The sequence below is a fragment of the Agelaius tricolor genome, unplaced genomic scaffold, assembly GCF_023055355.1.
Source record: "Agelaius tricolor isolate 1412-34295 unplaced genomic scaffold, bAgeTri1.0.p SCAF_24, whole genome shotgun sequence".
NCBI lineage: Eukaryota > Metazoa > Chordata > Aves > Passeriformes > Icteridae > Agelaius > Agelaius tricolor.
Window position 1 is genome coordinate 9,689,300 of NW_027269284.1, and position 12,191 is coordinate 9,701,490.

Here is a 12,191-nt window from a genome sequence, read left to right on the forward strand (position 1 = left end):
GTCACAGAAGAAATGAATGTTTCAGTATTAATTGTTGAAAGGCAAAGCCTTCCTATATTCAGATTCAATTCCCTTAGTTAATTAGGCAGCAGGCACAAAATACCTTTTTAGAATACTAAAGATGTCAAGTATCAGGGTAGATCAGATTCTCTGAAATGGAAAACATTTTCACTCCCTTAATCTTTTAACTCTGATATTTCCAAAAATCTTCATCATACTTTTCCCTCTGGATGGATGCTCTTTTGATGCAGTAAACTAGCACACTGCTGTGGTATTCATGCTCTTCTGGACAGTGCAAAAGTCATCCTATTCCTAAACATACATGGGTAAGTCCTTTAGCAAAATATGAGAATTAAATATCTGCCTGAAATGTACACAAAGACCTATTCCCACAGATACATAAAATCAAAATCTCAAGCTGAGATGGCATAAATGAATAAATGGGTGGAAGTTATGAAGTGGCTTTTTGTCTTCACACCTACATGCTGCTGTGGGGGTTTGCTGTCTGTGCTCTGATGAGCCATACTCAGCACAGAGGGATACCTGCCAGACAAATGTCAAACAGGGGGCATGGCAGGGGTGGCCAGCCAAGCTGCATCACAGTTCTGTGTGTTTTGAACAACTAGAGCCCCCCAGTCAGGAGTGAGCATTATACACGCTACCATGAGCTGGATTTTTGTATTAATGCTACAAGAGTGCTTAAATTTTGACTGGAACCTCCAGAACTAGATGAAAAAAATCACCAGCTGCACTGGGAACTCCTTCAAAGGCCAAATTCCTCTGCAGCTGGCAGAACTGTCTGGGAAAAACTCCCTGAGCTGAGGAAACATGGGATGATTCTCCAGAGATAAGTGCTACAGGAGCCAGCTTTGCCATGAGGATGTTAACTCCCAGCTTAAGTTACCTTGGGTACTTGCACCTATGTTGTCACCTGACCTAATTGCTCAGTGTTGCTGTGACATATAATACAGGTGAGAATAAAATCCATGGCTTGATTCAATTTCTGTGTTGCAGGATTGCCTTTTCAACACCAAGAATTGGAAAAAAAGCATGAGACTGTAAGTAGTCTTGCAGAGGCAGATACAACCTTCATGTTCACTGTTCTAGAAATGATGCCCAAACCGACTCAGAATATTCACCAAATTTCCAAACTTAACAAGAAAAGTGTAAGTTATATTAAAAACCAGTGTGAGACTTGTTTTTCCCAAGTAAGTAGAGACTTTCTCACAATCAGAAAAAAAAATTAAATTAAGGTGATAATATTCTGCAATACAATTGAAAGGCAGTAAGGACAATTCCAGAGATACCATAATATTTGCTTATCACTGCTGGCTTAATTTGTTTGAAATGTGGTGTCCATACACGTTGCATGTACTGGCCTTACTAACCCACTGGAGCTCTTGAATGATTTATAACATCCAATTATGCTTGAACATTTAAAAGTATGACACTATGAAACCACTCTTTCTGCTTTCACTAAAATATCAAAAAGGTCTGTTACATGGAGGAAAATACTGAACCTAGGCCACGATACATCACTGTGGCTGGTAGCTGCTAAATCATGAAGCAGCTGCAAAAGATTTTTATTGCATTCACACATCCTCTGAAGCAGTCTTACCCACACAAATCCTGAGCAGTAACTGGCTACTAATGAACTTTTCACTCAGCACCCCCTAGGATGCTTGTTTTCTCATTCTCAACCTCGTTTTCCTACAACTTCATTAAATATTAACAAGCAGAAGCATAATCTCTTCATAGCTAGCAATTAGAATAATTTATTATTATGACCAGACCATATTATGACTTGTATTCTTGTAATTTTCTACTATGATATCTCCAGTAAAAGCAAGTCTCTTAGCTTCAGTGGCAATCTACCTACAGAGAATGAATTTTCCCAGGTATTTTATTTTTCTTAGAGCAATGACTCTTGCTCAACAAAAGATGGATATTACTGTTTCACTACCTGCATGTTGATATTTTCTCTTGCCATGACCACAGTACTAATGTGACCAAATCAAGGCTGCAGCCAGGTTCTCTTATGGGAGAACCTGGAATCTGTAAGCTCAGTAACTGGAATTGTGACCATGGGCTTGAACATTTTTCATCTCTTCTGTGTGACTTGCCCAAGTCTCTCCACCTGATTGCAATAAAAACTGTGCCTGCCTATGCAAGGGTTAAATTAGGGCTTCTTTCCCTTGCCTAATTTATGTTTCAAAGTAATTATTAAAAGATGAATAATTGCATGGAAAAGGGAGCTTGCCAGAAACCTGCTACCTGCTCTCAGTAAGCATTGCCTGCTCTAATGATCCTTGACCTTGGTACACAGTTACATATAAAGGGACTTGCCACTTTTTACTTCTCCTATGTTTCCTTCTTTCACTCAGTCTCTATATTGATATTCTCTGCTTTTTGCTGCCCTTTTCTCCAGACAATCTTAGAGTGTTTTTAACTATAATAACAGATGTCAATACTTTCCTATTACATAAATATCCCTCTTCTTATTTCTGATTGTGGTGTTTTTTTTTTGTTTTTTTTTTTTTTGCTTTAAACCTTTTTCCTGTGTAGGAAGATGCTGTCCTAGGAACAGCAGGTTCTTGTGTGCTTTCTGTTCTGTCCATTCCCCAGTGCCTCATTTTGAAAACCCTCTCACAGCATGAATCTTGTTATAAACCTCTTACCCATTCAGCAGAATTAGATGATGAGTTTTCCTCAGCTGCTTCCCTGGTGGATTCCTCTCTCCCATGAAGCTCTTCCACCTCGAGTCTCTGCTCCTGCTCTTGCCCTCCTGTCAGCACAGGAAGCTGTGCAGCACCTTATGAAAGCCAAGCTCCAGTCAGTGCCTGCTTACTGTCCATGTCCAGAGTCAAACCTGTGCTCTGCCCGAGCTCAATAAACACCGAAATGGAGAGAGCAGAGCTCTTGTACAGCTAGTCTTGATGACAGGAGCTAGAGTGCTATTCAGGCTGTAAATGAAATAAACTGAAACAGCCCAAACAGTTACTGAAGAGGCTGCCTTAGATTATCTCACTAATCTGAGCCCTCTATTCACAGATGCCCTACATTTATATTTGGCCTGCACCCTTGTCATTCACCATTATCTTCCTATGATTTCTTCCATCCTTAAAGTTCTAGATTTTGAAAAAGACCCCCCAAACCCATCAACAACATAAAACCCAAATGAACAAACAAAACTGCCCTCCAAAACCCTCCTCCCAACCCAAATTAATAATTAATTAGAAAGAAATCACAGCCTGAAAAAAACAGAACTATGTGTTCAAGGCTGGGTCTTTCACATGTCACTTCCAGTTGTCACTACCAGGAGTAAGAGATTGTGATGCAGAGCTAAGTTCTGGCTCCTCACTTTTTCAGTCAGAAATCAGCAAGAAATTATCAGAACTGATATCCTTGAATACCCTAGCCAGGTCAAGACCTTCAGTTTAAGTGATGACTCTCCTTAGAAGGTAAATAATGAAAGCAAGTGGCTGCATCCTGAACTACGAGCTGTGCCTCTGACCCCTCCTGTCAGCTCGAGATGCCTCAGCAGACCAGGACCAGGTGAGCAAATTATACACTGAAATACCTCCTCAGTGCACCTCTCCAGCCATCTCAAACCAAACCCATAACTTATTTGTGCTAATGGAAATCTTGTAACTCACCAGATAGGGTGGAGTACTTTTTCTTTTTGTAGCAAAGATACAAGCTTCCCACTGCCACTAAAAAAGGAAGGATGGCCCATGATTCCAAATATCTCCTTCTCAGTGAGTGAGCTGCTGCAATTATAAATTTTTAAATATAATGATGTACTGGTCAAAGATAAAATAAAAGATCAATATCACAGCAAAAGAAAAGGCAAGTAAAATTAAAAATTATTTCAAGAGTGAATTAGGTACAAGGTCTCTTTCCCATTTCTAAGGGATGTATGCCTGATGAACAATAACATCAGTACCTCCTACAGCTCCTGCAGATTCACATTCCCCCTCCCCACAAGTCTTTTCTGCTTGTACTTGACCAAGCAAGAGATCAGATTGCCTAACTCATTTTAGGACATTAAAACACTGTTAAAGAGTTAAACTAATCTGCATTAATTGTCCACCATTTTGAACATGACTTCATTATTCTCTGGCATTGATATTTTCTAAATCTTTGATAATTTTTGTGTTTCCCTTTGAACCAGCTGACCCATGGTATAAAATACTGTGCAAAACTGAAGTGTACTGCAGGATTGGAAAGGCTTCCTGTGACTTGACCAATCAGCAAGTGAGTGATGTTTGGTAATGCTGAAGGTCTAATCTAGTTCCCTAGTGTTTCTCTGCATTTGAGAGGTATAAAGAGAGCTGAAGATCAGTATCTTCCAGAACTGGTGCATGATGTCTTCAGTTAGTTGTATAACAGAAGTAAGGTAAATTGTCTTCTGGGTGTCTCACATTGTATTAATAATTTAAGGGTAAACAGATCTCACTCCTATTGCTGAAAATTTTAGTTGTGTGTGAATACTAATTGCATTCATGCTGTTCAATGCTTAACTCAGAATTGGAACCTTAAACTGCTCCCCTGTAAAAGTTAGCATATGTCTTTGGCAAAACAGGGAGACACAGCACATACAAAACTATTAGCCACAACAATTTTATGGACACAAATCCATGTAGGGCCCATACTGTTCCATCATCCATATTGATTTATTTCTCACTTTTCATTAAGAACTCGTAATAAAAAATTAAAAAGGTTAGTAAAGGTTACAGATTACTGAGCAGAGTAACCATGTAATCACTGCAGCCCCCTGCAAGCACCCAGCAGATTCTCAGTGTCTCACACCCAGCTGTGGTTGGGGCTTGTGTGAAACACACAGCTCATGCACAGCATTTCTGTAAGCCTTAGGTAATAATTCTTATTAGCAAATCCTTATGGAGGAAAACTAACACTGCACTGGAGATATTAAGGCAGACAGTTTGAGTCAGTTGTCATTAAAAATTGCTCATGCCCTCTTTGTGTTTGTCTCTTTCACCCAGAGATCCAAAGTGTTGAGGAAGGAAGGTGGGAGGGGAAGGAAATGCAGAACATAGTTCAAACTGAAGAATCTTTCTGATGAGAAGTGATATGGCACACATGCCTTGCCAGCCTACCTTTCTCTTCAACAATCACTGTTGTCCCATTGCCACGTAGTTTTTTAAGGAAAGGTATTTCAATAATGATCTCACAGTAGTAAAATCCAGTGTCATTTACATTGGCAGATTTGATGACGAGCACATCCTTGTTTTCATGGGTGATGTTGGACAAATAAAGAAGTTTTGATGATATACTTTTAGTGATGTTCACTTGATTAACAAAATACCAGCATGCTCTACACCTCTCAACAGCTTTTTCCCAAATACAGGTGATTTCAGTGTAGTCTCCAACTGATAGATTTATATTTGTTGGTGTTTGGATGACTCTTAAATTTTTGGGATCTGTAGCTATGGAGAAATACACACAGATTTAAAAGGTAAAACAACAAAGAGATGTCATTAAAGCAGTATTTACAAGAAATACCTTAAATATTAAAGAAGTGTTTAAATGTTAAAATAAACATTTAAAATAATAATTAATACTGTAAAATCATTATGGCATTAATTTCAAGCTTACTACTCACTTCTCCCTTGAATGACAGCAATTGTTTTCTTGCTAAAGTAAACTTTTAAACTGATGTGTAAAGTCCTCCATCATTGTTTGTGTGCAATAAATGAATATTTTCTGCATTCTTGCTGATAAACAAATTTTTATTTTCAACAAAAAGCTTTATAAAAAGAGATTGAGTCTGAAGCATATTAAACACCCTCTGCCAGATAAAGAATAAAAAAAAGGAGTAATTCAGAATAATTAATTAGTCAATAGTGAAAAACTCATCAAGGTTAAAGAAAAAGACACTGCAATTTTTGCCCTTATATAGGAGTTCTTGTCCAGCACTGCTTCTAATGAATGACAAGTTTACAGCATTTTAGAGGTGTTTTTTTCATTTGGTTTCAACTTCTTCCATTAAGTACTTGCTGACAAGCAGTTTATAACACCAAATTCACCTCCTTCATTTAATAAGAGAAGCCACAAAGATCCCTGTTCTCTCATGGGGTCTCTTGTCTGGATTCTAAGAAAAGGCTGACTTGGACAGTATCAGCAGAAATCAAAATTTTTGTTCCTTCCTGCTTTCAATACATTTTTCTGTCACTGTTAGCATGCAAAGTGAGTAATACATGAGACATTGTGCAATATATGTACAAAACATTTTCTTCTAAAGTGAAACCACTGTGTGGGTATCAGATAACTCTTTTTATATTCTAATGGCATTGATGCTCATTACAAAAGTGCTAATCCTATAAAATCTATTCCCATGACTGCTGAGACAATGTTTTTCATATGCTGTATGAAGAATTATAATTCCTTTTTTCTATCCTTTACAACATTAAAGTGAAGAACTAATAATAAGAGTGAATGGTATGATTTTCTTCTAAATTTTATCCAATTTCTCACTCAGGCATATTTCACAGCAAGATATAACTAATTAGACACACTTTTTCATATCTCACCCTAAAATGGCATCTGATCAGTTTTATCAAAAATATGTAAAAAATTTTTCTATTTTTTCAATAGAAAAAGCCACACATTCATCACAAGTAAAGGAGTCAAGCACCTCCATCTTTACAATGCAACAGTTAAAAACTTGTAGAAAACAATATGGAAAGCATAGGGTAATATAAGCAGCAGAAAAAATAAGGGAAATAATTGATGTAGTGTGTAAAGAACCTAGAAGCTGTTCAAGTTAAAGAAATAATCATGGATTTCAGTTTTTCTGTTCATTCAGTTTGTTGTTTAAAACACAGTTGTGCTATTGACAGTGCTATATTTTCATCTTTACTGTTTTTCTGAAAAATATCAGTGAAAAAAAATATTTTGCTAACTTCTTAACTCCTCCTTAACTTCAGCATTATCCACTGCAATTTGTATTGAACAAGAAATATGAATTCTTATCTGCTTTGTATTTCAGTACCTATGTGGTCTAGAGAAATCCTCCTCAACACTTTAAAATTCTACATTCAGCATTTGTCATAGCAAATAATCAAGTCAGAAATCCTAAAAAGATGGTGCATACATTAACCTAACATCATTTTGGGTGTTGAAGTGTTCAGTTTGTTCCTCTATGCTTTCCCTGCAACAATTTCTTTGTGAAAATGTTTTTGATTTCTCACGCTTTTTAATCTTGCTTTCAGCATTATGAAAAAACAGTTAATATTCTCCTTGTCTCACATGTGTATTTGAGGTGGATATACCATAAGTTTTTTTTTTTCAAATCCAGCGATTACAGGCGACTAACTAAAAACAAAACAACTACACCAACAAAAGAAAAACAGCCAAAAAACCAAACCAACACTTACCTAAGCAGCCAAAACACAGTGTTAAAAGAAGTTTCATTGAAATGATGATCATCATGCAGAATTATTAGCATTTGCATCAGGCTGCCTTGGTTGAAGATCAGCAGAACACCAAATGAAAGCATGTCAAATTTGCAGCTTAACTTCCTCTCCCCTCACGTGGTGACGATGATACAACGTAAATGCAACCCAATTTTTCCCTACACTCTGTGAAACTGCTGTTTCAGAACTCAACCATCCTATTTGAAAAGAAATAATTTCTTCTTTAACATTTAAACTGTGTTGTAACTGGTTGCTGTTCAACCTAGATTAGTCTCTCTTCTGGTATGACATAAAGGACTGGTTTTCCATGTGTGGTTTCATGACAGCATTTGACATTGTCCTAAAATCCTTCATTTAAAAGCACTTTACACAGGTGAGGTTTCTTCAGCTGCTGTGCACATGCTTGTCAGCAGCCTCTTCCAGCCAACCAGCTGAATCTCATCCAAAGCCAGAGACAATGATTGCTCATGGTTACACTGAAGTCAAGCATTGCTCCTGTCTTTCTTTACCATACATTTCATTGCCTCCTTGCTGAAATGTCGCCTGAATTCCTCCCTCTGGGAGAAGTACTTTTGTACTTCTGCCTTGACAGCAGCAGAGCTCTCCTGGCAGGAGCAGCAGAGGAAGGCTGAGCTCCATGATCCCACTCAAAGTGGCCCCAGCATCCTGCAACACCAGTGGGGACCTTATGCTGTGCATGCAATGCATCAACCATCACCTCTGTGGGTGCAGCTGCACTAATGCAGTACCAGTGCCATGTACATTAACTAAAGCTCATTTCAGGAAGATTATAAGCATGGGTTAAAAGAAAACAATCTACACTTACATCATCAAGGTAAGGGTAAAACTTATTTGCCATCAACTATTGAAAAATTTTCTGCAAATGCAGTAACTGTATGCTGCTTACTATTCTCCAGCACTGATTTTTGGCTCCAACACAGAAACACTTACATGGCCTGGCCAGAGACTTTCCCTGGAAGACAAAACATTGCATTTGTTTCTTAACTTATCTATCTCTTATTCCATGTTTCAAATGCAGGCCAGTAAAAAATTGTCCTGCAAACATGTTCAGTTGGATAATGTCAAAATTGCAATGACAGAAAAAAAAAAAGATAAAAAAGAATGCTGAGAATATAAATCAGTTACATTAAAAACTTGATTAAGAATGTGTCAGCCACTAATTTCCTAGAACTAATATCAGTGTTTAGTAGTACTGGGCAGGTGCCCAGAAACAACTGAACAACATTTTGTAATGATGACACAGTCACATTTAGAGCCTAAGGCACTGCTCCTTTCCAGTTATCAGCAACAAAAGCACAGTGCACCAGCTCAGCTACTCCTCTGTATCTACCTTACAGATATCATTTCAGTGATGTTTAGATTGCCATGCAAAATTAAGAGGAAGAAGATAGCAAAGATAAATGTCACAAAGTGCTACAGGCTAGCCCCATTTCTGATGGTATCCAGCTGACCTGTTTATCATCTTTTAGAACTAGTGAGGACATAAATACCTTTAAATTCAGATGAAGGGATTTATTAAAGCAAATAATTTATATTTAAGGATATTATTTCATTATGTAAATAATTCTGCTTGCATCCATGCTTTGGTTTTACTGATCAAAGATGTAGATTGCACTAAAAATTTACATACACAAAGATGCATGTGTAAATCCAAAGGAAAAAGTATTTTATTTTGTATTTTAATTACTGCATTTGTGAATTTAGTGTTGACTTGTGCAGCTGGCAGCTCCAACATGCAGAATAATTTGTCTAGAAACTAGGTGCAGCTTTTTCCATAGTGCTGATAGCAGCTTGTATTTACTCTAAGTGATACTTTGGTTCTAGTCCAAAGCATCTACTGTCAGAGATGAAATGAACTAGCACACAAAAAAAAGGGGTTGGCTGAAAGGTTTATTTTTAGCCCTGGTAACTCCTCTGTACCATTTTACAACCTCACAAACTCTCATGACAGCACTACTGAGTGGGTGGAAAAATATGGTGTCAAAATTTCTTAAGTGACCTTTGCTGCCAGGAGAAGTGTAGCACACAAAATAACTATGTGGGTCAGGAAAGCATCTACAACAGAAAAGAAAAGAAAAGAAAAGAAATACTAATGGGATCTTTCTGCAACTTTCAATCATATTTAACCTTGGAAATTGCACTGATGAATTTGGATTCTCTAAATGTGTAAACTCACCTGTGTGCTGGAGATGATTGAAGAGCAGCTGCTCAGTGCAGTCAGAGTCAGTCTCCTCCAAACACTTTCCACAAATCCCTCTTCCTAAAACTTTTCTCTGTCACTGTCAAAGAGCACCACTTGAGACATACTGAAAATTACCTGAAACTTTTAAACAAAGAGGATCTAAACCCTCTTCTCCTTACCTATATGTCAGACTTGTTTGAGAGCTTGTCATACAAGCACTAATGAGACAGCAGATTTTTTGAGGTGCAATTGTCAGCTGGGAAAATTTATTAATAGATAGCAACAGTGAGAATGTGTATGGAACTGAACTAACACCAAGGCTGCCCATAGCACAGACATGCTGCACACATGCAACTTTGTCCTCTGGTTAGAACATTACATCAACCCTCTTTCTTTTGCAGGTCCTGTCTGATCTATGGTTTGAAGTAGTATTTGAGTGGCTTGACTTGTATCAATTTTTTATGTAGCAATGCAGTATTCCTCCTCACTAGATTCATATATGTGAGGGAAGAAAAAGGATCATTAGTAAACAGGTCACTCTACTGAGATTTGAATGCCTGCAGGCTTCCATTTGCTTAGGGTGAGACTTTTCAGGAAAAAGAACATACAAAATATGGGATGACATCTTCTAGCAGGAATGCCATGCTTTTTACAGACCACAGTCTGGGATGCCTCTGGTGCAATACAAGATTTGACTCTGGCAAATTATTCCCTGATGGCCAATTGCATTGAAATAACTCCAGATAAAATATTCCTTTTTATGTTATTTTTCTTCCTTTAAATCAGAAAGCTTCCACTAATCAAAACAGAAATTCCCTCAAAGAGATGAAACAGCTGGTAATGAGGTATTCCTGCTTCTATTATCCTGTGTAAGAAGGTTTTTGTAGGCCTAGTTCAATCTGCCACCTGGGAAAGCAGCACCCAGAGGTAGCAGCTGTAGGATCCTTTGCTGCTTGGCCAGGACTGACCATGCAATTGCTCACTAAAGGAACAGTTCAATTTTTTAAAATCTATCAACATGACTTGCTGTTATCATCACTTGTATTAGCAAACACCACTTCAGTCCTATCTCTGTGTTACTCATGCATTATATTCCACAGCAGAACCAAGCAGGTGAAGTTGTAGAATCAAGGAAAATGGCCTAGTTGAACACATTTCATTTCCCAAATACATACACAAAACACAATGAAAACCAGTACTGCCATCATGCTTTACTGCATCATAGTAACTGGTTTTATGTCCTTCCCCTTCTGATGTTGCAGGAAAATGGCTTCCACTGCAGTAGGACAGGTTTGATTGGCACATCACTAAATATTTACAGCCATGGATGAAAAATAACCATCAGAAAATATGAAACAACCTTTCTTCATCCAATAACTGAATGTGACAGTTTCTGCAGTGATTTCAATGAGATGCAAAATAGGCAGTCTGCACAGAAAAGTTGACCACCAGTGCAGGTCTTCAGCAAAATTATTTCCCAATAGTATTCTGGTGTATGGGGATATATAAGAAAAATGTAAGAAAAATATAAGACAATAAAGATAGTGTAGAAAGTAATCTTACCCCTAAGGAGTTGCATCTGGGCCAATTATCAAAGATTAGGAACAGGTCTGACTTTAACAGGCCAGAGCTGTATCCAATGAGAACAAGAGTGCTATAAAATTATGAGTGGGGTGGTTGGTTGAGAAGGGAATTAGAGTGAGTTGGCTGCTTTGTGAAGAAGAAAGAGTCAGGGCTTTGAGGAACAGCCCATGAGAAAACATCAAGAAGGTATGAAACTCTTGCAATAGGAGACAACAGTATGGAACTCCTGCAATAAGATGACAACGTTCTGGAAGGGCCTTTTCCACTCTTTTTCCTTTGTTCTTGAATAATGTCTCTGTGTGGAGAAAATTATTGTTGAACAGCCAAAGTAAATTAGAACAATATGTCATTTTTACATTACTCTAGATCTGGGACTATCAGGTGGCTGAAAATGGACCTATTCTCTTTTAAACCTCTCTATTTCCTCTTTCAGTTTTATGTTTCAGCCATCAGAAATACAGCTTTGTACAGTGTTGCACCAAGCATAATTCATCATTACTTCAGTGAAGTGACTGACTTGATTCTCATCTCAGCTGTGGGCATTTTCCTGGTGAAGAAGCAAAATAAGTAGAGATGCCCAATGGCATGAGAACAGAGCAAGATTCTACACATCCAGGTTGTCTAGAGCTAAGAACAAAAATAGAAAAAATACAGATTTTGGACAAAAATCCATACCAGCTCTTGGGAAAGTTAGTTACTATCCAAGTTTCCTTCTGCTGCTCTTTCAGATCTGCTTAGAATTTGCCCTTAAACTGCCAGTTTAACCTCTCCACTCCATAGTTTAACTTGCTGCTTGGAACATTTCCTGCTCCACTGTGCACATTCTCTGAGAAGTAAGAAAATTGACAGAATCACAAGAACAGTGTTCCTCCTTCAGGTTACATGATGAGTCAGTTCCTGGCCATGGGACAGGACACAACTTCTGCTGTCACACTGGCTTCAGTTTACCCTGACCACAAGACAAA

The 12,191-nt window shown here is 37.9% G+C and overlaps 1 long non-coding RNA gene across 1 annotated transcript; it reads left to right on the forward strand.

Annotated features, from left to right (window-relative positions):
• The first annotated feature begins 4,123 nt into the window (after window positions 1-4,123).
• On the forward strand, window positions 4,124-7,745 carry LOC139599779 (uncharacterized). Its single transcript, XR_011682305.1, has 2 exons — window positions 4,124-4,257; window positions 7,322-7,745. It is a non-coding gene; the product is annotated as an uncharacterized lncRNA (long non-coding RNA).
• The last annotated feature ends 4,446 nt before the right edge of the window (window positions 7,746-12,191 follow it).